The sequence below is a fragment of the Lissotriton helveticus genome, chromosome 5_1, assembly GCF_964261635.1.
Source record: "Lissotriton helveticus chromosome 5_1, aLisHel1.1, whole genome shotgun sequence".
NCBI lineage: Eukaryota > Metazoa > Chordata > Amphibia > Caudata > Salamandridae > Lissotriton > Lissotriton helveticus.
Genome location: NC_136065.1, coordinates 1,650,314,294 through 1,650,340,932, shown reverse-complemented (window position 1 = coordinate 1,650,340,932; position 26,639 = coordinate 1,650,314,294). Strand labels below are relative to the sequence as shown.

General features: G+C 46.9%; 9 non-coding genes across 9 annotated transcripts; 3 read left to right on the top strand and 6 right to left on the bottom strand.

Moving 5' to 3' along the window:
* Positions 1 to 485: 485 nt before the first annotated feature.
* On the bottom strand, positions 486 to 567 carry TRNAS-GCU (transfer RNA serine (anticodon GCU)). The gene has a single exon. It is a non-coding gene; the product is annotated as a tRNA-Ser (tRNA).
* Positions 568 to 859: 292 nt separating this feature from the next.
* Positions 860 to 954, top strand: TRNAI-UAU (transfer RNA isoleucine (anticodon UAU)). Its single transcript has 2 exons — positions 860 to 897; positions 919 to 954. It is a non-coding gene; the product is annotated as a tRNA-Ile (tRNA).
* A 9,052-nt stretch (positions 955 to 10,006) lies between these two features.
* On the bottom strand, positions 10,007 to 10,078 carry TRNAT-UGU (transfer RNA threonine (anticodon UGU)). The gene has a single exon. It is a non-coding gene; the product is annotated as a tRNA-Thr (tRNA).
* A 589-nt stretch (positions 10,079 to 10,667) lies between these two features.
* TRNAS-GCU (transfer RNA serine (anticodon GCU)) lies at positions 10,668 to 10,749 on the bottom strand. The gene has a single exon. It is a non-coding gene; the product is annotated as a tRNA-Ser (tRNA).
* Positions 10,750 to 11,041: 292 nt separating this feature from the next.
* On the top strand, positions 11,042 to 11,136 carry TRNAI-UAU (transfer RNA isoleucine (anticodon UAU)). The gene is made up of 2 exons: positions 11,042 to 11,079; positions 11,101 to 11,136. It is a non-coding gene; the product is annotated as a tRNA-Ile (tRNA).
* Positions 11,137 to 12,304: 1,168 nt separating this feature from the next.
* Positions 12,305 to 12,376, bottom strand: TRNAT-UGU (transfer RNA threonine (anticodon UGU)). The gene has a single exon. It is a non-coding gene; the product is annotated as a tRNA-Thr (tRNA).
* Positions 12,377 to 23,495: 11,119 nt separating this feature from the next.
* On the bottom strand, positions 23,496 to 23,577 carry TRNAS-GCU (transfer RNA serine (anticodon GCU)). The gene has a single exon. It is a non-coding gene; the product is annotated as a tRNA-Ser (tRNA).
* A 292-nt stretch (positions 23,578 to 23,869) lies between these two features.
* TRNAI-UAU (transfer RNA isoleucine (anticodon UAU)) lies at positions 23,870 to 23,964 on the top strand. The gene is made up of 2 exons: positions 23,870 to 23,907; positions 23,929 to 23,964. It is a non-coding gene; the product is annotated as a tRNA-Ile (tRNA).
* Positions 23,965 to 25,133: 1,169 nt separating this feature from the next.
* TRNAT-UGU (transfer RNA threonine (anticodon UGU)) lies at positions 25,134 to 25,205 on the bottom strand. Its single transcript has one exon. It is a non-coding gene; the product is annotated as a tRNA-Thr (tRNA).
* Positions 25,206 to 26,639: the final 1,434 nt, after the last annotated feature.

Sequence of the window (26,639 nt, the reverse complement as noted above, 5' to 3'; positions counted from 1 at the left end):
ACATGCGTGCGCAAATTGAAGAGCATGCTTAAGACACTTTTCTTGGAAGTAGGAAAAACTCCATTTTGATTTGAGAACATAAGAGTATTCACATTTATGACCATACTGATAGCTCTAGTTAGTATGTCCGCAATCAGTGACAGATAGAGAACTCACTTATTAGAAATGATCTGTCTCTGTGGGGCAGACATATGTCAACAGTCATACACTTGAGATGGCTGAAACTTTAGGAGTAAGAGCTGCTTTCTTATCAGTCTATCTATCCAAACTGGTTAGAAGGCCAGGAGTGAGGGAAAGGCAATCCTCTGGACACTTCATGAAAGATCTAATTTCAATTAAGCACAAAACACTTCCCTTAATTTGACATAATTGCCAAAATGGAATAGTCAGTTGGGCCCTTCTAGTGGATTATGGCTGAGTCTTAAAAGAGAGTGTAATTGTACTACGAGACATGCCCACCTTCAAAAGAGTGTCTGATGGCGTTCCGACGAAGGTGGGATTCGAACCCACGCGTGCAGAGCACAATGGATTAGCAGTCCATCGCCTTAACCACTCGGCCACCTCGTCTGCCTTAGGTGACTATGTTTCATTTTTTAGGAAATTCTTACTATGTGCTAATTACAAATAATCATAAGTTTCTCCTAGACTGTGTCAGAACTGGCAAATGTATGTGGTGTTCAATAGACAGAGCACATGATATAGCAGAATTATCAAATCTGTTCCATTAGGACTGTAGTTTTTAATAGTCATGATAACATGCTAGCATGTGAGTCGATCTTGCACAGTGAATAAGGGAGCAGTGCCAGTATCTACTTGGTCAGCTCTAGATGGCTCAACTGGGGAGATATGAGAACAGTGAGCTCCAGTGGCGCAATCCGTTAGCGCGCGGTACTTATACAGCAGTACTTGCATTGAGGCATGCCGAGGTTGTGAGTTCGAGCCTCACCTGGAGCAGCTTACTGGTTTTTCATAAAGCATTTCACTAAAAGTAAAGATTAAACTCAGGGTAAAGACGGCCCTTGCTAGAGAGTCTTTACTTCTTTTCAGGATCTGCGTGTCCGACTCTTCCAGGTGCAAATATCACAATCCTATTCGATGCTCCTTATAAACATTCCATGATGTGCCGTCTTGCATAGCATGCACACACCACATCAGTGCATTTAAAAATACATTTGTAGAATAATAAATATGATGAAAACATTGTTGTCACGGGATAACCATATACTGAGGAGCTGCAAACAGTGCTGTATCAGCTACTTACAATACAATTTAACTGAAAGACATATCAAAAGAAGAGCGTCATCATATTAATGTTTCTAGTCAACATAAGAGTTGCACCATAGCAGCTTATGGTGCTTTATGCTCAGATTGTGCCTCCAATCCCACATTGATTTTTTAATTCTTTGCAGTTTAAAAAACACAATTCGTGCTCAAAGTTAACTTTTTAAAACCATTCTGTGGAAAAGTCAGCCCATAACGCTCCTGATGCCCAGGCTGCTGGCGCAAGACGCCTCTTAGTTCCCATCTTGAATAATTACCAAATAAAGAGACGGGCGCTGGAAGCAGGAAAACAAGAACAGAGTTTTATTTCTCATGAGGAGAGCCTGTCATCTCGGACACTCGCATAGTGTCTTCAGGAGGTGCTCTAACTAGCCTCTCTGAGGCCTGGTCTTTTATACACTGGTTTAAGACATGTGAACGCTCTTTATTACATTAAAGACATTGTGAAGTATGAAGATGACATCCCCGGCACCCCCCCAGTTCCGGCTCATTCCAACACGTGGCTACAGTAGAGGCCCTTACCCCCCACACAATAGGAGGGGGCTATCACGCAGCTGAGTGTTCTGCCGATTCCTTTGGAATGTGTGCGCCTGATCGAATCCCAGGGGGTGGGAAGGTCATGATCAATAGTAGCTCCTTTGAAGAGGGGCGAGTGCATACAGTAGTGGGTAATAAACTGTATCCTCAGGCTAAGGGATGACCAGCTGTCCGTGCAAACAATCGGGCTCAGAGGAAGGGGTCATCAAAGGAGAGATATTCATGAAAGGAAGGATCGGTGTGGACAATCGAGTGTAGAGGAAGGGTTTATCAAAAGAGGGGTATTCATGGAAGGAAAGGAGGTGTTGGTCAGGCGCGGGGTGTGATTCCCAGTGACAGAGTCATGCAGAAGGAGAAGGGTTCATGACTTGTGCATGTGAGAGTGGGGGCGGTCGGGGTGCATGGGGGATGCTTGCAGGGTCAGGGAAGGGCGCTGATGATCGATCGCGAACAGGGAGACCATGGCACCTAAAATGGCTGTTGTATATATGTGTGCATGGGTCTATGCTGACGGGATAACACAGTCAGTGTTTTGCAATATCCGTTCTGCTTACGACAAGAGGTACAGTGACCACAAATGAACGCCTCTTATGTGTATATACATTGCCAATTTCAACAGTCGCCGCTTTTTAACATACGCTAGTTCATTTGTGTTTACCCCAACTGATGGAGTGTACATATAGTCATGTGTGGCCAATGAAATAGCGTTCGTCAAATGCTAGCAAATTGTGTGTAACCATATGCAGTTGATACAATTGGCGGAATGCGGTACATATGAATTCACATTCGTTGGGTTATTCATACAAATCTAGAGATCGGCATAATACTTAGTCGGGGTCAACCAAGGAATCAGGTTCTGACTTTTTCTCCGATGACATCAACATACAGTAAAAAGTGCTCTGATACTTTCGGGTCTTATCAGTGCTATATGAGACCTTTTGGAAGACTAAATACATGAGTGACCGATGACAAAAATGGCTAAGGGAGGAATACAGTTTGATACAAGCAATTAGTCAAAGGGAGGGTAGAAAGTTCAAAAAGGGGGGGGGGGTCTTTGTCGCAATGTCTTTTTAACAGTGAGCCATCATTGGTAGGCTCTGGTAGTCCGTCTTCTTTTGTTGGCGCTGTTGAGCACCGGCGGTGGAGCTATAAGTCCAGCTCGGATCCATCCTTATGCGTTGCAGGGTGCGATCAGTCCTCTGCTGTTAGATCACAGTCCTGTTTCCTAACTGATCTTCTTAGGGGTGCCTCATGCTGGGCACCTGCGTGTCTTTCTTCTTCCGTGGCAAAACCTTATTCTATCTAAATGCTGCTCTTCTTTTCTGAGTCAAAAGTTTATGCGAAAAGGGTGATGTTGTTGAATAATCGAGGGAGGAGAGGGCGGAGTGGGATCAGATCTTTGAACACACCAAGGGACCAAAAGGAGCAAAGGACATCGAGCAGGCAGGCCCATCAGTCGGGCTCGAAAGGGACGGGGACTTCAGGCACGAGTGGGTCAGCGAATTGAGGGCTTCAAGGCAGCCCTTCATTCCTTCATCTGCCGAGTTTGATAGTGGTGCCTCGTCCCGTTGCTCTGCGACTCCATCTTTGGTCGAGGTCACACGTGCTTCATGATCTGTGGCCAGGCTGTGCGTCACGTCCAGCTCCTCTCCTCCAGTGATTGTATCTTTGAATGAGTACAAAACAAGTTTTAGAAAAACTGGCAGGAGAAGACATTTATACATCTCAATTCCGTCCCCAATCCTACGTAGGTGGGGGATATGTTCATCGATCACAGTCAGAAGTCATCACTTATGGAGTATGTAGGAGGGCATTTCTACTGAATTCGTAAGCCTATTTGGCGCTCAGTCGTGACGTACGTGGGGAGAAATCGGACTAGGTACTGACAATCTTACATTTCCCTTCGGGGTCGGCTAACTCTTGCAAGCAGGGGGTTATCATCATGAGAGGGGGGACAGAGGTGAAACATGCTTTACTTGGGGAGCGATAGTTAACCAAGGTCATCAATTATAGCTGATATGGAGCTGGGGTCAATCGGGAGAAGCGAGGATGCTTTGGACAGGGAGCTGGGGGTCAATCGGGAGAAGCGAGGACGCTTTGGACATCCGCACTTAAGTGCAGAGGGGTGGGGCAATCTGGGCATTGGGGATTGCATTTCTAACGAACTGAAAAACAGAAGACCATTGACGTTATAGTCCCCCTACAAAAAGGCCAGATTAGGGGACATCAGTCGTCTTACCTGTCCTTTCTTTCATTACCAACTCAGGTTCTATCGTTTTGCAGAAAGGAGAGGTAGTAATATGGCAAGTTACCATAGTTTTAGTTCATGTAAATTTTGCCGAACACCTCTGTGTTCGAAGAGACCCAATTAGGTTTGTGCCGGTGGGGCACAACGTTACCACAAGGGAGGAGGGAACAGGGGGACCCTCAGAGAGAGAGAGAGTCGCCCGCACTCTAAACGAACCATTTGGTACACGTATGAAGTGGAGAGAGAGAGAGAGGGAGAGAGAGAGAGAGAGAGAGAGAGAAACGTGTACAATAATGGTCCATTCAGTGCGCACACAACACAGAACAGCAGGGGTTAAGTAATACGGAAACACAGGCAGAGGGATGACGTAGATCCATACATCACGTACACACAAACTCAGACGGGGGAGACAGTACATGTATTATATACAAAAATCCAAGACAAAACATAGAACAGTTATTGGCCAAAATTATCTTTTCCTGTATGCTGTGCATCCTTAGCATCCTAAGCTCTTTTTACCTTTTTCTTCTCTTTTATTCGTCGGCTGCCTTCACTGGTGGCTTTGATTGTACACACTTACGCCTTTGGCAATTGGTCAAGAACTAACCTGATCGGGCTAAGGTGTTTCCAGCCTGAGGCAACAGTGGGTGTCAGTTGGGAGAACAATGGGGTAGCTTTGAGTTTCATGTCTATGAAGGTGCGAAGAAGGATGTAGTAGATTATAAATGTAAACCTCACCTCAAAATATTCCTTAAACTTTCCCTATTTAGTTAATTGTAGGATGCTCATTCATTAGTGCACGTCATTTTAGTTGTACTATTCGGGGTGCCAAGCGAAGTTATATTTTGTGGTTTCCCCTTCAGGCTGTCCTCCCAGGCGCTAAGTTCAGGGAGAGAAATAGTCATCGTTTGCATGTTCTGTGTAGGCACCATAATCAAATCCCTTTTTCCCATCTCTTCGTCCACTAGACCACTATTTTTTTGTACTTTTTACTCGACGTTCCGATGTGACCTGCAGAAAGAAGGGAAAAGAAGGGGGGGGCGGGGGCAGCATTTAAACAACATATTAGCGCACATAAACCCGGAAAGGCTTTTACTTACTACATACTCGGCCTATCTCCACAGGATGCAGTCCCTGCCAACTTGGCGTTTAAGCCCAGGTGGGCCCTTTAGCATGGGAGAAATTATTATCGGAAGCCTGTGGATGGCATAGGTCGCCCAAGTGTGGTATTACGGATCGTGCGCAGGGGGGGGGTCAAGTGGCACTCCTTCGGGGTGACTTAGGGGTATTTTAAAACAATTTTTCTGATACAGGTAGCATATAAAGTATAGGCTAAATACCAGGATCTTTTAGCGGTTGTTTTAGGCTGTACAAAAATGCAACATTTCTGCATACTATATTTATCAACCCTTAACTAATTGAGCTGCGCCATTCCACCTGTAATTTAGTTACATCGGAAACAGTAGTCATTTATTTGAAACTTACCAATTTACGCGTGACAACTGCGTTTGCTTTTTCCAAAAAATCTTTAATAAAAATGTCGGTGCACACATACGGGCCTACAACCTCGTGGGCCGGCCACTGAGCAGGCTGGAACTGTACATGTGGGAATACTTAGTAGTGGAAAACTTAATGGAGTCGGTGGTCGTTAATTTCATAAAAAGTGCGACAAGTGCAATAAAAATCATATCGAAACTTTAGTGTGAGCGAGTATCATAAGCATTGAAATTCGAACTTTCAATAATCATGATGCGCCAAAACTTAACAACAATTCATTGTCCGAATGTTCAATCGGTACCCATCTCATGTCAATTCATTGTCCTTCATTGTCCGAACACATAATCAGTACCCATCCCATATCAATTCATTGTCCGAACTGACGGTATACATCCTATATCAATCCATTGTCCGAACATATAATCAGTACACATCCTATATCAATCCATATGTTTAAAAACTACATACATATCCCATGACACCAAGGCTGAGCAATCGGGGTACAACAAGGAGTTGAAAGTTTCATTTGTACCGGCGCCATTTTGGGTGCAACCAGGCAGATCCAGGCATAGTCTAAATCTCCACTAACTCGTGGTTGGCCCAGAGCCTCTTTCGGCAGTCCAAAAGTTCCGTTAAAGGGCAAAAGAAAGGATCGGTGGTCTGAACCATCAGTCAAAGGGGGAGGGAGGCAACCATTTTTCTACCGGGTCATACTGGGTTTTCACCGGAACTGATCCGAACTGTAGTCTGCAGGATTCTAGTCATTCAAACTGAGGCTGGCGCCAGCATGGGAGCGCCGACGTCTCGCGGCTACATTTTCATCGTTCCGTGGGCAGTCATGGCAGTCATTCCCCATCGGGGTTGTCTGCGGGGGTCGGGGACTCCCGCGGCTCCTATAGAATCTTCAAGGTCGAGGAGAAGTTTTATGATGGTGGGACTCGTTTCTTAATCAACAAGCAGCCGGGCCATCTCTTCACCACGGGCCCGCTCCAGCAGGATCGTCCGCCATTTTACGAGTGGGCGAACCCCTGTCGGGTGAGTGGAGCGTTGGGGGTGCCGCTGGGGGCCTCCACCTGGGGAGGTGGGAGAGGCCCGTTCGCGCCGTCTCTCCCTCCCAGCGCACCCCACGCCGTTTTCCTCGGCGCTAATATACATGATGGCTGGACCAGGCGATGAGAGAGGGGGGGGGTCGGAGGCATGCACAAGACATCCCCCCCCCAGTGTTGTCGCAGCCATTATAGAAGAAGTGGGGACGGCCGGACCCCGTCGGCCTCGGCTCTTCTTCGGGCCCACCTTACTCGATGACCTCCGGCCGACGGCTGGCAGCAGGACCCGCCCTACACGTGTTGAAGATCTCGTCTTCCGGATGGGCGTAGCCGCGAACCAGTTGCACTTTGGGAGTTTTCAGAATGGGGGTAGGTATCTGTTGACTTGTATCTATCTCATGTTACCGTTATTGGGGCGTGGCGGGTGGTGGGACAGGCATGTTTGGAGCAGTGAGGGGTGGCGAAGCCTAATTGCCTCGTGGCCGTCGTGATGTCAAGCTTGGCTTCTCTCACCATTTTCATGTTTCTTATTACGGGCTTATTCCTAACGTTTCTCATTTCTAGCGAAATCATGTATTTTATCGTGAGCTATTTCTAACGTTTTCTTATTTGTTGCGAAAATCAAAAACTCATCAGTGGCCTACTGACTTTACTTGATTCTTTTTGTTTTCCCTAACGATTTTTATATATTTTTTTATCTGCTAGCACGATACAGCGGCTAATCCGCATTTTTCTTTATATTTGTCCTTTTTATTAGGGGTGTCCTCCGGGCTGAGCCGGATGACCTACCTCTAATAAATGGTCCGGGTGGAACTAGTTTACCAATCAGTGGGGAGTAGATAGGCATGACAGATTACAACGGGGGACAAAGGTCCGCATTACCTACCCTTCACTATTTGCAAAGACTAGACAGAATATTTGTATTCTACGTTATTTACAAACAGAGAATACCTCCAAAAAGAACCAATTCCAAACAGTCAATGTTTGGACAAACAATCAATCAATGAGGAATGAAATAGGCACGACGGGTTACAACGGGGGCAAAAGCCTGCGTTACCTACCCTTCACTATCTGCAAAGGGAGAGAGAATATTCCTATTCTTCCCCGTTTGTAGGCAGAGAAGATCCTTAAGAGAACCAACTTCGAACAATTCAATGCTCGATCAAACAATCAATCAATGGGGAGAAAAACAGGCATGACGGATTACAATAGGGGACAAATGTCTGCATTACCTATCCTTTACTATCTGCAAAGAGAGAAAAACGTTCCTATTCATCACTGTTTGCAAATAGAAAATATCTCAAAGAGAACCAATACTTCAATTACAATCAAGGCTAAATGAACCAATCAATGAACAATACCAGTATTTAAATACCGATTGCAATATAAACAATCAATCAATCAATCAATCAGATGGATAAAGCCATCCTACCAATCGGACGTAAAGACGTCCTTCTTAACCTTACCCGGGACGGACCGTGTGGGCAATTCTTCGCCTTCCTTTTTCCAGCGCCCGATCGTTCTCTTTCTCCATGTTTTTACTGCAGTATTCCTATGGGATTCCAGTCAGGACAGTAGGTCACTTGAAAGAGGTCCGTTCCGAATCGGTGAAGTTCATTCAATCGGTAGCCGGACGAGGGCCCTCTCACGGCAGGTATACTCCAATCGTTTAGATGTTCACCCCATCGTCTGGACCTCTCTTACCGGACCTTATGTCGCTGATGGACCCCGCGTTGGGACGCCAATTGTGGAAAAGTCAGCCCATAACACTCCTGATGCCCAGGCTGCTGGCGCAAGACGCCTCTTAGTTCCCATCTTGAATAATTACCAAATAAAGAGACGGGCGCTGAAAGCAGGAAAACAAGAACAGAGTTTTATTTCTCATGAGGAGAGCCTGTCATTTCGGATACTCGCATAGTGTCTTCAGGAGGTGCTCTAACTAGCCTCTCTGAGGCCTGGTCTTTTATACACTGGTTTAAGACATGTGAACGCTCTTTATTACAATAAAGACATTGTGAAGTATGAAGATGACATCCCCGGCACCCCCCCAGTTCCGGCTCATTCCAACACATGGCTACAGTAGAGGCCCTTACCCCCCATACAATAGGAGGGGGCTATCACGCAGCTGAGTGTTCTGCCGATTCCTTTGGAATGTGTGCGCCTGATCGAATCCCAGGGGGTGGGAAGGTCATGATCAATAGTAGCTCCTTTGAAGAGGGGCGAGTGCATACAGTAGTGGGTAATAAACTGTATCCTCAGGCTAAGGGATGACCAGCGGTCCGTGCAAACAATCGGGCTCAGAGGAAGGGGTCATCAAAGGAGAGATATTCATGAAAGGAAGGATCGGTGCGGACAATCGAGCGTAGAGGAAGGGTTTATCAAAAGAGGGGTATTCATGGAAGGAAAGGAGGTGTTGGTCAGGCGCAGGGTGTGATTCCCAGTGACAGAGTCATGCAGAAGGAGAAGGGTTCATGACTTGTGCATGTGAGAGTGGGGGCGGTCGGGGTGCATGGGGGATGCTTGCAGGGTCAGGGAAGGGCGCTGATGAATGATCGCGAACAGGGAGACCAAGGCACCTTAAATGGCTGTTGTATATATGTGTGCATGGGTCTATGCTGACGGGATAACACAGTCAGTGTTTTGCAATATCCGTTCTGCTTACGACAAGAGGTACAGTGACCACAAATGAACGCCGCTTATGTGTATATACATTGCCAATTTCAACAATTCAACCAATTACATTTATTTCTCTAACTTGTGAATGTGGTCAATGTTCTCTTTTCCTCATCCCCATCACGATACTCCTTTTCCCGAAATCAGGTTCACTTCTTTATCCAGCCGACCCTTCCAAGGTCACCAAATCTATGAAGCGATTCTGCTTTTTCTCACATTCTCTCTATGTACAAGATACCTTGTATCATTTGAATGGACAGCAGGAGAGTCGGATATTTATGGTTAGTGGGGGTGGGGTTTTGAAGATTAACCTCATTTGACTAAGAGCCGGGGCATCTGGGAGGAAAAGTATTTTAAGGGGGATGAAGTTCACATCTCCTTGGTGAAATTTCTAGATCCTTATTTCATTCTTTCTGTGGATGCAGACTCAGTCGGAACAGAGGTCATAGTCCTCGCTCTGACTTTCAAAGGAACTTCAAATATGCATGGCTTATTTGGCTTTGCCCGGCGGGGCTTGCCCGGCGGGGTGAGAATGGCGTTTGTCAGGCGTTCGTCAGGCGATCGGAAGGGGTGAGGCAATAGTTTATGGTTCAATGGTTTTCATGAAGTCTTCTTGATACGATGAAAGCAGGAAAGGGAGGCTTGTCAATAAACAAACTTAAGACAAGGTGTGACTCCTAGAAAGAATGACTTAGAAACAACATACAGAAACTCACATATAAAAAGGCCCTGATGAGGCTTGAACTCATGACCCCTGGTTTACAAGACCAGTGCTCTGCCACTGAGCTACAAGGCCAGCCTGCCTGCAGTATGTAAATCGCTTCATGTATTCTTACTGCGGTATGAAGATATCTATGATTTTGAGACTCTGTATGGAAATGCAGTTGCATTTGAATGTCTACATGCGTGCACAAATTGAAGAGCATGCTTAAGACACTTTTCTTGGAAGTAGGAAAAACTCCATTTTGATTTGAGAACATAAGAGTATTCACATTTATGACCATACTGATAGCTCTAGTTAGTATGTCCGCAATCAGTGACAGATAGAGAACTCACTTATTAGAAGTGATCTGTCTCTGTGGGGCAGACATATGTCAACAGTCATACACTTGAGATGGCTGAAACTTTAGGAGTAAGAGCTGCTTTCTTATCAGTCTATCTATCCAAACTGGTTAGAAGGCCAGGAGTGAGGGAAAGGCAATCCTCTGGACACTTCATGAAAGATCTAATTTCAATTAAGCACAAAACACTTCCCTTAATTTGACATAATTGCCAAAATGGAATAGTCAGTTGGGCCCTTCTAGTGGATTATGGCTGTGTCTTGAAAGAGAGTGTAATTGTACTACGAGACATGCCCACCTTCAAAAGAGTGTCTGATGGCGTTCCGACGAAGGTGGGATTCGAACCCACGCGTGCAGAGCACAATGGATTAGCAGTCCATCGCCTTAACCACTCGGCCACCTCGTCTGGCTTAGGTGACTATGTTTCATTTTTTAGGAAATTCTTACTATGTGCTAATTACAAATAATCATAAGTTTCTCCTAGACTGTGTCAGAACTGGCAAATGTATCTGGTGTTCAATAGACAGAGCACATGATATAGCAGAATTATCAAATCTGTTCCATTAGGACTGTAGTTTTTAATAGTCATGATAAAATGCTAGCATGTGAGTCGATCTTGCACAGTGAATAAGGGAGCAGTGCCAGTATCTACTTGGCCAGCTCTAGATGGCTCAACTGGAGAGATATGAGAACAGTGAGCTCCAGTGGCGCAATCGGATAGCGCGCGGTACTTATACAGCACTACTTGCATTGAGGCATGCCGAGGTTGTGAGTTCGAGCCTCACCTGGAGCAGCCTACTGGTTTTTCATAAACCATTTCACTAAAAGTAAAGATTAAACTTAGGGTAAAGATGGCCCTTGCTAGAGAGTCTTTACTTCTTTTCAGGATCTGCGTGTCCGACTCTTCCAGGTGCAAATATCACAATCCTTTTCGATGCTCCTTATAAACATTCCATGATGTGCCGTCTTGCATAGCATGCAAACACCACATCAGTGCATTTAAAAATACATTTGTAGAATAATAAATATGATGAAAACATTGTTGTCACGGGATAACCATATACTGAGGAGCTGCAAACAGTGCTGTATCAGCTACTTACAATACAATTTAACTGAAAGACATATCAAAAGAAGAGCGTCATCATATTAATGTTTCTAGTCAACATAAGAATTGCACCATAGCAGCTTATGGTGCTTTCTGCTCAGATTGTGCCTCCAATCCCACATTGATTTTTTAATTCTTTGCAGTTTAAAAAACACAATTCGTGCTCAAAGTTAACTTTTTAAAACCATTCAACCTATTACATTTATTTCTCTAACTTGTGAATGTAGTCCATGTTCTCTTTTCCTCATCCCCATCACGATACTCCTTTTCCCGAAATCAGGTTCACTTCTTTATCCAGCCCACCCATCCAAGGTCACCAAATCTATGAAGCGATTCTGCTTTTTCTCACATTCTCTCTATGTACAAGATACCTTGTATCATTTGAATGGACAGCAGGAGAGTCGGATATTTATGGTTAGTGGGGGTGGGGTTTTGAAGATTAACCTCATTTGACTAAGAGCCGGGGCATCTGGGAGGAAAAGTATTTTAAGGGGGATGAAGTTCACATCTCCTTGGTGAAATTTCTCGATCCTTATTTCATCCTTTCTGTGGATGCAGACTCAGTCGGAACAGAGGTCATAGTCCTCGCTCTGACTTTCAAAGGAACTTCATATATGCATGGCTTATTTGGCTTTGCCCGGTAGGGCTTGCCCGGCGGGGTGAGAATGGTGTTTGTCAGGCGTTCGTCAGGCGATCGGAAGGGGTGAGGCAATAGTTTATGGTTCAATGGTTTTCATGAAGTCTTCTTGATACGATGAAAGCAGGAAAGGGAAGCTTGTCAATAAGCAAACTTAAGACAAGGTGTGACTCCTAGAAAGAATTACTTGGAAACAACATACAGATCTCATATATAAAAAGGCCCAGATGCGGCTTGAACTCATGACCCCTGGTTTACAAGACCAGTGCTCTGCCACTGAGCTACAAGGCCAGCCTACCTGCAGTATGTAAATCGCTTCATCTATTCTTACTGCGGTATGAAGATATCTATGATTTTGAGACTCTGTATGGAAATGCAGTTGCATTTGAATGTCTACATGCGTGCAAAAATTGAAGAGCATGCTTAAGACACTTTTCTTGGAAGTAGGAAAAACTCCATTTTGATTTGAGAACATAAGAGTATTCACATTTATGACCATACTGATAGCTCTAGTTAGTATGTCCGCAATCAGTGACAGATAGAGAACTCACTTATTAGAAGTGATCTGTCTCTGTGGGGCAGACATATGTCAACAGTCATACACTTGAGATGGCTGAAACTTTAGGAATTAAGAGCTGCTTTCTTATCAGTCTATCTATCCAAACTGGTTAGAATGCCGCTGGCACCACGACACGAAGGGGAGTATGGGGGGACAGCGCCCTAGTCCCACACATCTGGCGAGCGCAGCCGGCAGCGCGCCCCCCGGGGCCGCCCCCTCCGGCCAACAGCCAATGGGGAGAGCCCGATGTGGACGGGGGAGGGCGCATCCAAGTTATATACCTGGCCAGCAGCTAGGCTCGGCTTTTCTCTCCCGCGCCGTGGCTGCTCTGCGCTGTTGTTCGAGCGTCGTCGTCGTTGCCGCCGTTAAGCGAGGGATGTGCTACCGTCTCGCTTCCCCCCGGCCCCGTCCCTGGGCATGACCAGGCTGCACGGGGCCCCAGTGGTAGCAGCCACGGGGGGGGTTAGTGGTGGCAGCGCTATGAGCGCGGGCAATGGGTACATAGCGCCGTACGAAATAGGTGAGTCCGTTGTTGAGCCCCCCAGGTGCCCGCTCCACCCTTCGGGGGTAGCAGCTTAATCGCACACGTGGACGCGTAGGAGTAACCACGACCCGGGCGGGAACAAAGAGCGGTTCGCTATGGCGTCTCTTGGGCTTAAAGCGATTTACACTTTGCAGCTCGCGGTTTACACGTCTTGTTTACACGTTGTTCTTGGCTCAGCGCCTTTGTTTAGAAAGTGTCACCTCCCACTACGGGCTGCCCGCCAAAGACAGTGCCCCAGGCGACCTCCGTAGGGGGTGCCCTGCTCTACATGCTCACGGTGCAGTTAGCGAGCTTGGTTTGAAAGGGAGAACCGGAGCATGAGCAAGGTGAGCTGTAGAAAACAGGTTTCATTTCGTTCAGGCTCCGCGGTATAATTCTGTAGCATGCTATTTTGCACCTTGCACTGAGTATGCCCTGATGCAGTCGAGTGCTTGTAACCCAAGGAACGGGCTAGCAAGAGCCAATTATTTCATCTGCAATTATCCTGAAATCCACTGGAGCATTCATTTGATGTCCAAAGGAGTGCGCGTGGCACCGCGGAGGCTCCTAGCAGGGTATAGATATAGTCTGTTCGGCATCTCTAAATGTAACTTTTATTTAAGAGTCACGGCTATGCGTGTTTGAACATTTCCGCGATAGCTGAGCTATTGCCACGGTTTCTGCTCACCTCATGCAAGTTATTATGGTGCAGCCAAACCTCGACTAAGTCACTCTGCGTAGAAATGCTGGGCTCCTGCTGCTTCCAGGCGAACATTCGTTGCAGGCATTTTATGTCGAGCAGCCGTATGTAGACCTGAGGGGCCAGGACTTCGGTTCCAGGGCAGGCGGTGTAGTGATAGGGGGTTGAATTTCTCGGGACTAAATTGCATTCTCGACAAGCACCTCACAGTCCATAAATGAAACAGTAAGCAGGCACGTGGTGCAATCTAAAACTGAAATGTTTCCTTACATTTCGGTCTGTTACCCGAATGTTGTGCTCGATTGTGCCTTGGCTGAGACAGCGCGCTGAAAGCCGAGCATTACAGAGACTCGCGCAATGTGTTATCAGGGTTTAACAACACATTCCTATTCTTAGATGTTTCAACTAAAAGGGCAACTCTTATAAAACGTCCCATGTGAGTGGCCTGTGCTCCGGGTCATCCCGACGGGGATGCATTGCAGGGGCAGGCAGTGTTTGAGAAGTGCCGGTTTGTTAATGTCCAGCCCCGAGCACACCGGTAGCCCAGATCACAACAGGGGTACCGGAGTAGGGCGTGGTACTTATTGTGCACTATTTATCTGTGCCATGGCAGGGTGGTGAGTTCGTGCCTCACCTGGAACAGCTGATTGGTTTTCATAAACCATCTCACTAAAGCACGAAGGTTAGACTCGGAAGCAAGGCGGCTCTTGCGGAGAGTCGACACGTTTCTCAGGAACTGGGTGTCCAACCCCCCCCCCCTGGTGAAGGGTGCCGAGCTGGGGAGGGGGTGCTGACCTCGGGGAGGGGCGGGACTGTGTTTACAAATAGGTTAGGATTTCGAACGCCTTCTGGTAGAGTTCCTTGTGCATCCTACTTTCAGGAAACAATAAAAATGGCAAGATGACGCTTGTTATTAACGTCCTTGTGTGAAAGAGATCTTGCCAAGAGGCATAAAATAGGGCAGAAGGTTAACATGCCCGCGGCAAGGAACACATACAGTGCGAATCACGATTTTTGTTGGATGGCTAGCCGAGGGAATACTCCCTTTTTCACTGACATCCCTGTGTTACTGCAAAACCCCAATGGCTAGGCCGCCATCATGGTCCTGCGTCCTAGGCCCTTCGATCACCGTGGTAACTGTTGTCCCACGTTGGCGCCAATTCCTAAGCTTCGAGAACAAAGGTGGCCGCTGTCCCGTGCTGGCGCCATTTCAGGGTCACGATCCGTGAAGAGGGTTGGAAGCAAGCAGGCCTCCCACATGAGTTCGCTGATACTACCATATGGTAGGAGATCTCAGATTTAGAGCAAATGATTTCATCTTGAAGCGCGATGCTTGAGCAAAATAGTCTGACCCCTTAACAATGCCATTAGGCTTGCATATGCGATCAGTGACAAATCTTGGTATGTCGGTGGCAACGGTGTCCCGTTTGGCGCCAATTACAGAGTGGCCCTGTCAGCGCGGACGTTACCCAGGGTGCCAGAGCTTTTTCACAATAGGTACGGTAATGATGCATGAGAATGGGGCTAAGAATCAAGCGAACAAATTGCAATAAAAGTGCCATCCTTTCGTGGCGTTCCGTTTCTCCGAGCAGCTGTGCACGGTGACACACGCGGGTCAGAGTGCGTTGTGCGTCCGGCCTTCCTTGCATGTAGGCACATCGTCAGCTTCCACGCGCATAGCCCAGCATAGTCATGGGCGACATATTGTTAGTGCTTGGGGGACATTGCATTTATTCCTTGATGCGAATTTTGTAGCGCGGACAGAGCTTTTATTTTGCACTCTGAAGAGGGATAATAACCCTGCGTGATTAAAATCAATATACAGTTCAAAACTAAATAAAAACTAGTTAGAACATAGATTTCCAGTGCGATATGTCCTAAAGCTTCAGCCCAGTTAAAATGGTTGGCTACCTACTTCAGAGAGCCCACAAGGGAGCATTTCTGTTACAGTTGAATGACCTTTATTTCCATTCAAATATGAATTGAAGCATGTCGGCATGGTCACATGAATTGTTACGTTTGGAATTTTGAGATTCACAGCTCCCCCTGCACACGCGTGTGAAACATTTGCCAGATGATACCAGTTATTTGCTCGGTCTAGGATGCGATTACAACCTTTGGTGGATTCATTAAGCTGGTTGTGTAACTAGATTTATCTGGGCTATTGGCACCAGCACGGCATCTGCAATTCACCTGTCTGCCCCTGGGGCCCGTTGTCTGCTGTTTCTGTGCGTGTCTCGAAAGCCATTCACGGCGCTACTGGTACCAAACCGCCGCTGCCTCTAAATAGTTGGTCGATGCTTGAAGGTTTATGCTCTAGGCGGCCTTGAACGATGGGCGACCATGTTGCATTGGCGGGGGGACTGTTGGCGCCATAAATGCGACCGCTATTACCGTACCGGTCCTTCGCTCCAACCCCCCCCCCTTTGTTAGGCGCTCTGTGGGGAGCGTGCGCTGTTCATCCCTCTAATGTTTCGATTGTCTCGGACATTGCAGCTGAAGCAACTAAGGCATGGCCCAAACGTTCATGTATGCTTCCATCAAAATGCAGAATGAGGTTAGATGAATGATGAGTTATATATACCCCAGGTGAATTAATTGTCAAAGACAGCGGTTATGTCTATATAAACATCCCTTCTGCTGCAGGGGTGACGATAGACCGCACAGCACCACCTTATAGAAGTCGAAGTCTGGGATTCTATGCGTTGTTCCAGACAGAGTTCAAGATCGTTTTGTCCCACTACCTGGCAACGTTTTTAATATTAAGTGTGCCTACTAACCTAAATGAGGAAAAGGAAGTAACAACCCTATAGGGAATGCACAATTCACGGGAGTCACCGATGTCCTTAGTATTGGAACTCTAGGGGGTGAGGAGCTTATGGGTATGCATGACTCATAATGGGCCGCTGGTCTGCAGTTTTCTTGGTCCGTGTTGTAGATAATTTTAAGCTGTATTCTAAAAACACTATTTACAATGGTAGTGCCATGGTGTGAGCTTGAAACAAAGCACACCTTTTCCATGGCTGCAGCAAGCTTTGTGGGTGCGAAGTGAACCCTAGCACACACATTACTGGCTCATCTGTCGCCCCAGGCTGTTATCTCTTCCAAAAACCTGATAACTTGTTTGGAATTAATATTATAGTAGTAACTGAATGGGTTTTCCACTCGTGACTATTTTGTACAAAATAAATATACATAGTTCTAAAGTATTGTAGACGTTTTAACCCCTAACTCGGTGATCCTTCGGGATTAAGTTTGCGCTATATAAAACTTTATAAATAAATAAATAAATTTAAATCACCCAGCACCCCAATAGTCTTCGCAAACACTCTACTTGAGTTAAATTAGCCAAGCGAGAGGAGGTGGCGTTAGGTCCAGAACTGCCAACTTTGGAACTGGGGAACCAGGTTCCACGTTGTCCCAACATCCTGTGAATTCGGCCAAATCATGTAATTTCCATGTCCTAAAAATATATGAATGTGACCTTGTGTAATGTACCTGGTGCTCATTAAAGCGCTCCAATACCTTCGGGTCGAGCGGCGCTTTATGAAAGAGAGATCATTGTACACGGTGTTCTCCTTGAACGCAATTACGAAGGATTGCGAAGAATTGAGCCATAATTCTGTCCACAGGAGCCCTTTATATAGGTTTATGCCTGAGTTCCTGGAGGAGGCAAGGCATTAAAACAATGAGAGCAAGTAGAGAACCAATTTCTTGTCCATGTTAGCGTGTGGTGAACTTTACTCGCTAAACGCTGCAGAGGCAACTACAGTTTTTAGACTTGAGCTGAAAGTGAAAAATAGACAAAATAAGACTACCCACGTATATTCATCTTTTTATTGCGCAACATTTGCAGGTCAAATGTTTGAACGAGTAATGCAACGCAGTCGGGCGCTATAGTTGTGCATCCTCGAGGCTAGCGGCCAGTGTGGTGATGGCGATGCTGGGCCATTAGGTGCGAGTCTTGGCAACAAAAAATTGCATGTGCCTTCTGTAATGAAACTGGCGCTATGTAAGTGACCTGGGGCATGACATCTTTACCGGAGCTAGCCGGTTGCCTTTGAAGGTGGTACGGGCGCAGCGAACCCCCGCCTCCGAGCTCAATGAAATACCGCAATAAGTTTCACTCTCCGCTCGGTCCTTAGAGCGCACAAGTACAAGTACTTTCTGTCGAGAATACGAGCTCCCTCGGCGAAGTCTTGTTGACCTCGCGGCCGATGATTCAATGATGCTCTAGTTTTTGAGATTAGCCGGGTTACCGCTCAATGCAAACTGAACCGCTACTCTTTTCTTCAAGGGTACCATCAATCGGATGTTGCTTCCGGCCCCTTCACATGACTGCTAACAGTTTGCTGCCACTGGTGTGATCGTGTAAACACAGTGCTATGGCCTGTTATGATGTTGGCAAATGTTTATTGGTGCACACGGTTTTATGTTCTTTAAAGTTAACTGCTTCATTTATGGGACTTAGCATGAGTTGCCGATAAGATCCAAGTATGACCTGCACAATCGTAATAGTAATAGAGGTTTAATGACTGATTTTGCATCGGGTAAACTCTGGAAGTTGGTAAGTGACACTGGCCGTCATACCGTACATATATCGGGTTTCTACAGCTTTATACTATATCTTAAAACTCTACTCCAATGCAGCCATGGTACTCTCTTACCAAGCGATAGACCAGTGTTGCAGGTAGTTATCTACAATGGTGTGGGTAGGAGTATGTCATCAGCATAGCATGTGATAGAACTGGTCTAATAATATTATAGCTGGATGCTGGACCATAAGGCCCAGTCCACTAAGCAAGGGAGAACAACAAAACACACACACGCTTTGTAGTGGTTACCTCGAAATATTTATTGGCAGTGTGGTATAGATGCAGAGGTATTCTTAGGGGAAGGGGCTAGATGGTAATACTATGCTCCTCAAAGAAGACTGCTGCGGTCTAAGCGAAGATGCTTGGGCACACATGCGAAGCTTAGGTGCACATGTGACTTTGAGGCATAAACAGGAGCGTAGCTTCCGTGGGTGCAGTGGCACAGAGGACACTTGAACTCTGACTATTGCTGTAGTTGATCATTGCTGCAATTTATCATTCTAACACCATCCCGGGGCCCATTTCCTTTTTTGAAATAGTGCATATGACACACTAACTGCACTATTAGGCGTGCACTCCGCACCCAAACCTAGCGATTCCCGCTCAAAGTAAACAAGGCAAAACGCAGCTATAGATCATGCTGCACTCCGGGCAATGTTACTAAAAGCTACCAGACGTCTTGGCAACGCAGGACGACGCCAAATTGGATAGTTTTGGCCTTGCAACTGACACGCAGGTATTCTCAGAGGAAACTCCGGTATCATTTATGTTAATAGTATTTTAAAGCACTTACGTTATAAACTTGGCTCAATTTACCACAAAAGAGGTCATCATCTTACTAAATAGGCACAACTGCCGATCTCTATCCAGTCCTTAGTTTTCTAACATGCGGTAAAGCACTAGACATAAGACATTTATATGTCACACGTAAAAAGACTGGATATACGGATGTCACACATACCTAGTCTCAAACTTTGCAGCTATGTATAGGTCACTGCAATTACTCCAGTAAGTTAAACAAGCGGCATGCTATTCTTTGAAAGACCAGGGGTTAACTTGTTTCACAGTTAAAATAAATATTATGTAGGTGTGTGAAGGATGGGGGAATATGCAAGCCTACAAACAGTGTATACGCTATGGCTCAAGCCATAATGATCAGATAGTTGCGATCATTGCTGAGCAGCTGCTTTTCCCTCGTCTTCATTGCTTGACTTTACGTGCGAGAGAGCGTCACTGATAGCTATTGAACTGTCACTCATAATTACACTCAAATTATAAAAGGTCACACATAACAATTCGAAATTTGGCAGTATGCGGACTGGCGTAGACACCCCGGCATCGGGGTTAGAATTAAGGCTAAAAAAGTGAGTGTTCATGTTAAATAAGCCAATGCCATATTGAACTGCCGTGGCGTGTCCCTGTAGACAAAGTTAGCGCTAGCAAAGGTGTAAACTGAGAATGACATTGACGGTTACGGGCAACTGCTAGTTGGCTCTAACCAATCGCAAATGATCTTGCAGTGATTTGACTTGAGAAACTGTGCCCATTCATGTCTCCCATATCATTGTTTACCAATATCCTGCTAGCACCACCGCATTACATAAACATCGGGAGTCGCTCAGTACTTGGAATTGGATCCAGCAGCAATGTCATATGTACACCATGAAGTGGGATGTGGCCTATGTAACTAAAGGGTGGCCCGAGAACGATACATGCAAATCTCCGTATGAGGTGTGGCTATGAACAGTTCCATCGTTAAGTCGGAGCGAGTTTATGAATACATGAGAATGCAGCCATTTGTGGGAGTGAGCTCTGGTGGTACAACATGGCAGAGGGTGTGGTGGAGGACATTCAGTGGCTGTATACGTTATGTAACAGATTATTAGTTAATATATCTGGTTGTACTAGCAGGCACAGACAGGCTCAAACAAAGTGGAATTATGGTCATATTAAAAAATGTCCAATGACAGGTAATAATCGCACAGTGCATTGCAGAAGGGATAAGTGAGAAGTGTGCAGGCTGCTAGAGGGACGAAGTACAATTGGAGGTAAAATACTGCAACATGTGCTAGACACCCAGGCCTAGTAATGTTGGCAATGGGGGCACTTGAGTAACAACTGGGAGGTATAAGTAGAACCGAATGAAGGGTCACAATTGCGAATACCTTGCCTTGTAGTGAATAGGGCCAAACATATACCCGAACACTAGGCAACAAGTGCAATAAATGGCATGTCAGCCCTAAATTACTGACAGCCAATGCCAATACAGTGCATTACACATAAAACGGGATTGCTTTAGCACACATTCTCAACATCGAAAAATGTATAACTTCCTAGCTTCAGGCTAACAGTGTAAAGCTTGATGTTCGCCTAGAAGAGAATTAGGAGTGCATTATGCTTGCGGCAGGGGCACAAGCGCTGTCCGGAAATAGGAACGTTCCACCAATATTCTGGGAATGAGTCCAAACACACCACACATCAGAATGTGGACTCGGTAGCGGCTTGCCCCATGGCAGACAAAAAATGAAGGCAACAACTAGGTGCCTGTAAGACGTGTGGCTATGTAACTAAGGGCGTGGACTAAAACTGTAGCTAAGCATTCCCCGTAGTGGTGCGGCTTATGGAACAAAGGGCTTGTCCCATGAACAGACCTAAAAAAAAAAAAAAAAATCTCCTTAAGTGGTGTGGTGAAGGGTAATATGATAAGGTGCACTAAACAGCGACCGAAAGTAGATAGGTGGGTGGGGGGCTCTGTCATCGAGGGAAGCCTCCTCCAGAGCTGTGGCGGAGTACAGGGCGATCTGGAAGCAGATGGACAGTAGGGGTACCTCTGCGGCAGAAGGATACAGTCTAAATACCTCTGCCTGGCACAGTAGGGGGCCCGAGCCAAGTACCTGGAGCCGAGGGGGTTCCAGGAAACAGCGTCGGCGCCCCGTTAGTCCTTCGGGCGGTCGGGGGGCCTGAACCGACCGGGGGTGTGCCTCATCTCCCGCCCTGACAGGGGGGCGGGAGTATAACGAAATAAAGTGATAATGTACTGCACCGTCAGAGCATCGCCTCGCCGTGAAAGATGGCTCCTTGGGCATGCGGGTCAGCGAGAGGCTGCTGCATTGGATCGCCTGTAAGATGACCCACCTATCAGTACCTGTGTTGTACGCAAATAAACCTGCACCACTTGTTTCCCACAAATATGTCTCATGGTTTCCTTGGTATGTAAGTGTATGCGCGCAGGGCGGAGTAAGCACTGATGGTGTGGGCACTATGCCGCTGGCACCACGACACGAAGGGGAGTATGGGGGGACAGCGCCCTAGTCCCACACATCTGGCGAGCGCAGCCGGCAGGGCGCCCCCCGGGGCCGCCCCCTCCGGCCAACAGCCAATGGGGAGAGCCCGATGTGGACGGGGGAGGGCGCGTCCAAGTTATATACCTGGCCAGCAGCTAGGCTCGGCCTTTCTCTCCCGCGCCGTGGCTGCTCTGCGCTGCAACCCTCCCTGAACCCTGACCCAGCTGAAGAGCGGTTGGCACAGTTTGGAATACTTTAATGATCATGTTTTATGTTGCAGGCGGAGTCACAGGGCGATCTGGAAGCAGATGGACAGTAGGGGTACCTCTGCGGCAGAAGGATACAGTCTAAATACCTCTGCCTGGCACAGTAGGGTGCCCGAGCCAAGAACCTGGAGCCGAGGGGGTTCCAGAAAACAGCGTCGGCGCCCCGTTAGTCCTTCGGGCGGTCGGGGGGCCTGAACCGACCGGGGGTGTGCCTCATCTCCCGCCCTGACAGGGGGGGCGGGAGTATAACGAAATAAAGTGATAATGTACTGCACCGTCAGAGCATCGCCTCGCCGTGCAAGATGGCTCCTTGGGCATGCGGGTCAGCGAGAGGCTGCTGCATTGGATCGCCTGTAAGATGACCCACCTATCAGTACCTGTGTTGTACGCAAATAAACCTGCACCACTTGTTTCCCACAAATATGTCTCATGGTTTCCTTGGTATGTAAGTGTATGCGCGCAGGGCGGAGTAAGCACTGATGGTGTGGGCACTATGCCGCTGGCACCACGACACGAAGGGGAGTATGGGGGGACAGCGCCCTAGTCCCACACATCTGGCGAGCGCAGCCGGCAGCGCGCCCCCCGGGGCCGCCCCCTCCGGCCAACAGCCAATGGGGAGAGCCCGATGTGGACGGGGGAGGGCGCGTCCAAGTTATATACCTGGCCAGCAGCTAGGCTCGGCCTTTCTCTCCCGCGCCGTGGCTGCTCTGCGCTGCAACCCTCCCTGAACCCTGACCCAGCTGAAGAGCGGTTGGCACAGTTTGGAATACTTTAATGATCATGTTTTATGTTGCAGGCGGAGTCACAGGGCGATCTGGAAGCAGATGAACAGTAGGGGTACCTCTGCGGCAGAAGGATACAGTCTAAATACCTCTGCCTGGCACAGTAGGGTGCCCGAGCCAAGAACCTGGAGCCGAGGGGGTACCAGAAAACAGCGTCGGCGCCCCGTTAGTCCTTCGGGCGGTCGGGGGGCCTGAACCGACCGGGGGTGTGCCTCATCTCCCGCCCTGACAGGGGGGGCGGGAGTATAACGAAATAAAGTGATAATGTACTGCACCGTCAGAGCATCGCCTCGCCGTGCAAGATGGCTCCTTGGGCATGCGGGTCAGCGAGAGGCTGCTGCATTGGATCGCCTGTAAGATGACCCACCTATCAGTACCTGTGTTGTACGCAAATAAACCTGCACCACTGGTTTCCCACAAATATGTCTCATGGTTTCCTTGGTATGTAAGTGTATGCGCGCAGGGCGGATTAAGCACTGATGGTGTGGGCACTAGGCCAGGAGTGAGGGAGAGGCAATCCTCTGGACACTCCATGAAAGATCTAATTTCAATTAAGCACAAAACACTTCCCTTAATTTGACATAATTGCCAAAATGGAATAGTCAGTTGGGCCCTTCTAGTGGATTATGGCTGTGTCTTGAAAGAGAGTGTAATTGTACTACGAGACATGCCCACCTTCAAAAGAGTGTCTGATGGCGTTCCGACGAAGGTGGGATTCGAACCCACACGTGCAGAGCACAATGGATTAGCAGTCCATCGCCTTAACCACTCGGCCACCTCGTCTGCCTTAGGTGACTATGTTTCATTTTTTAGGAAATTCTTACTATGTGCTAATTACAAATAATCATAAGTTTCTCCTAGACTGTGTCAGAACTGGCAAATGTATGTGGTGTTCAATAGACAGAGCACATGATATAGCAGAATTATCAAATCTGTTCCATTAGGACTGTAGTTTTTAATAGTCATGATAACATGCTAGCATGTGAGTCTATCTTGCACAGTGAATAAGGGAGCAGTGCCAGTATCTACTTGGTCAGCTCTAGATGGCTCAACTGGGGAGGTATGAGAACAGTGAGCTCCAGTGGCGCAATCGGTTAGCGCGCGGTACTTATACAGCAGTACTTGCATTGAGGCATGCCGAGGTTGTGAGTTCGAGCCTCACCTGGAGCAGCTTACTGGGTTTTCATAAACCATTTCACTAAAAGTAAAGATTAAACTCAGGGTAAAGACGGCCCTTGCTAGTGAGTCTTTACTTCTTTTCAGGATCTGCGTGTCCGACTCTTCCAGGTGCAAATATCACAATCCTATTCGATGCTCCTTATAAACATTCCATGATGTGCCGTCTTGCATAGCATGCAAACACCACATCAGTGCATTTAAAAATACATTTGTAGAATAATAAATATGATGAAAACATTGTTGTCACGGGATAACCATATACTGAGGAGCTGCAAACAGTGCTGTATCAGCTACTTACAATACAATTTAACTGAAAGACATATCAAAAGAAGAGCGTCATCATATTAATGTTTCTAGTCAACATAAGAGTTGCACCATAGCAGCTTATGGTGCTTTCTGCTCAGATTGTGCCTCCAATCCCACATTGATTTTTTAATTCTTTGCAGTTTAAAAAACACAATTCGTGCTCAAAGTTAACTTTTTAAAACCATTCAACCTATTACATTTATTTCTCTAACTTGTGAATGTGGTCCATGTTCTCTTTTCCTCATCCCCATCACGCTACTCCTTTTCCCGAAATCAGGTTCACTTCTTTATCCAGCCGACCCTTCCAAGGTCACCAAATCTATGAAGCGATTCTGCTTTTTCTCACATTCTCTCTATGTACAAGATACCTTGTATCATTTGAATGGACAGCAGGAGAGTCGGATATTTATGGTTAGTGGGGGTGGGGTTTTGAAGATTAACCTCATTTGACTAAGAGCCGGGGCATCTGGGTGGAAAAGTATTTTAAGGGGGATGAAGTTCACATCTCCTTGGTGAAATTTCTAGATCCTTATTTCATCCTTTCTGTGGATGCAGACTCAGTCGGAACAGAGGTCATAGTCCTCGCTCTGACTTTCAAAGGAACTTCATATATGCATGGCTTATTTGGCTTTTCCCGGTAGGGCTTGCCCGGCGGGGTGAGAATGGTGTTTGTCAGGCGTTCGTCAGGCGATCGGAAGGGGTGAGGCAATAGTTTATGGTTCAACGGTTTTCATGAAGTCTTCTTGATACGATGAAAGCAGGAAAGGGAAGCTTGTCAATAAGCAAACTTAAGACAAGGTGTGACTCCTAGAAAGAATGACTTGGAAACAACATACAGAAACTCACATATAAAAAGGCCCTGATGAGGCTTGAACTCATGACCCCTGGTTTACAAGACCAGTGCTCTGCCACTGAGCTACAAGGCCAGCCTGCCTGCAGTATGTAAATCGCTTCATGTATTCTTACTGCGGTATGAAGATATCTATGATTTTGAGACTCTGTATGGAAATGCAGTTGCATTTGAATGTCTACATGCGTGCACAAATTGAAGAGCATGCTTAAGACACTTTTCTTGGAAGTAGGAAAAACTCCATTTTGATTTGAGAACATAAGAGTATTCACATTTATGACCATACTGATAGCTCTAGTTAGTATTGTTAAAGATCAATTTACAATGGTCAGGCGATTTCAGTAGTTGTTTCCTAAGTTAGATTTGCCCGGCGTAAAATGCCTCTAATACCATACGAAGTTATTCAATAAAGAGGCAGGCGCTGGAGACTGGACTACAGGAAATAAGTTTTATTCCGACGGAGTAGAACACGTCAGATCGGACAACAAGGTATCGTGTCGAGGTGCTCTCTCAGCCTCTCTGAGACCTGGTCTTTTATACACTGGTTTTAGACATGTGAACGTCCTTTATTACAACAGGGACATTGTAGAGCATGAGAACGACATCACCGGTAACACCCCCCCCCCAGTTCCGGCCCATTCCAACACATGACAACAGTAGAGACTCTTTCCCCTCATATGATTGGGAGGGGGCTATCACGCAGCTGAGTGTTCTGCCGATTCCTTTGGAATGTGTGCGCCTGATCGAGTCTTCTGGGGGTGGAGGGTCGTGATCAATAGTGGCTCCTTTCAGGAGAGGCGAGTGCATACAGTAGTGGGCAATAAACTATATCCTCGGGCTAAAGGATGACCAGCGGTCCGTGCTGACGTTCAGGCTCAGAGGAAGGGGTCATCAAAGGAGGGGTATTCATGGACGGAAAGGAGGTGTTGGTCAGGCGCGGGGTGCGATTCCCTGAGATAGAGTCATGGGAGGGGAGGGTTCATGACTTGTGCATGTGAGTGCGGGGGCAGCCAGGGTGCGCGGGGAAGGCTTGCATGGTCAGGGAAGTGTGCTGATGAGCGATCGTGAACAGGGAGACCATGGTACCTAAAATGGCTGTCGTGTATGCTCGTACGTGGGTCTGCAAGATGGCGTAGATAATGTTTAGTACACGAACTAAAATTCCACAGTCCTCCCTTTAACATGTCTCGCCAGCTTGTCAGTTCGGATCAATCCCCATGAGACCACGCACCTCTATTTCGTATAGGGGACTCATGTGCTCAGGTTTAAAGTTCAAAGTCTTTGGGCACATATAGTTGGAAATGAGTGCACATAAAGATGGTAAACATTGAATACCTAAACAACACCCACATAGTATCATGATTGGTATTAGCAAAAACGTGAACAGTCTCCATCCCCAGTTCTTTAAAGTGTCCCAGAACCAGCCTCCAAGCGACCATCCTTCCTGTTCCTGGTGAACCTCCGAGGACAGCCTGTGGAGGTGTTCGATTGCTTTGTAGACTGAAGGTGA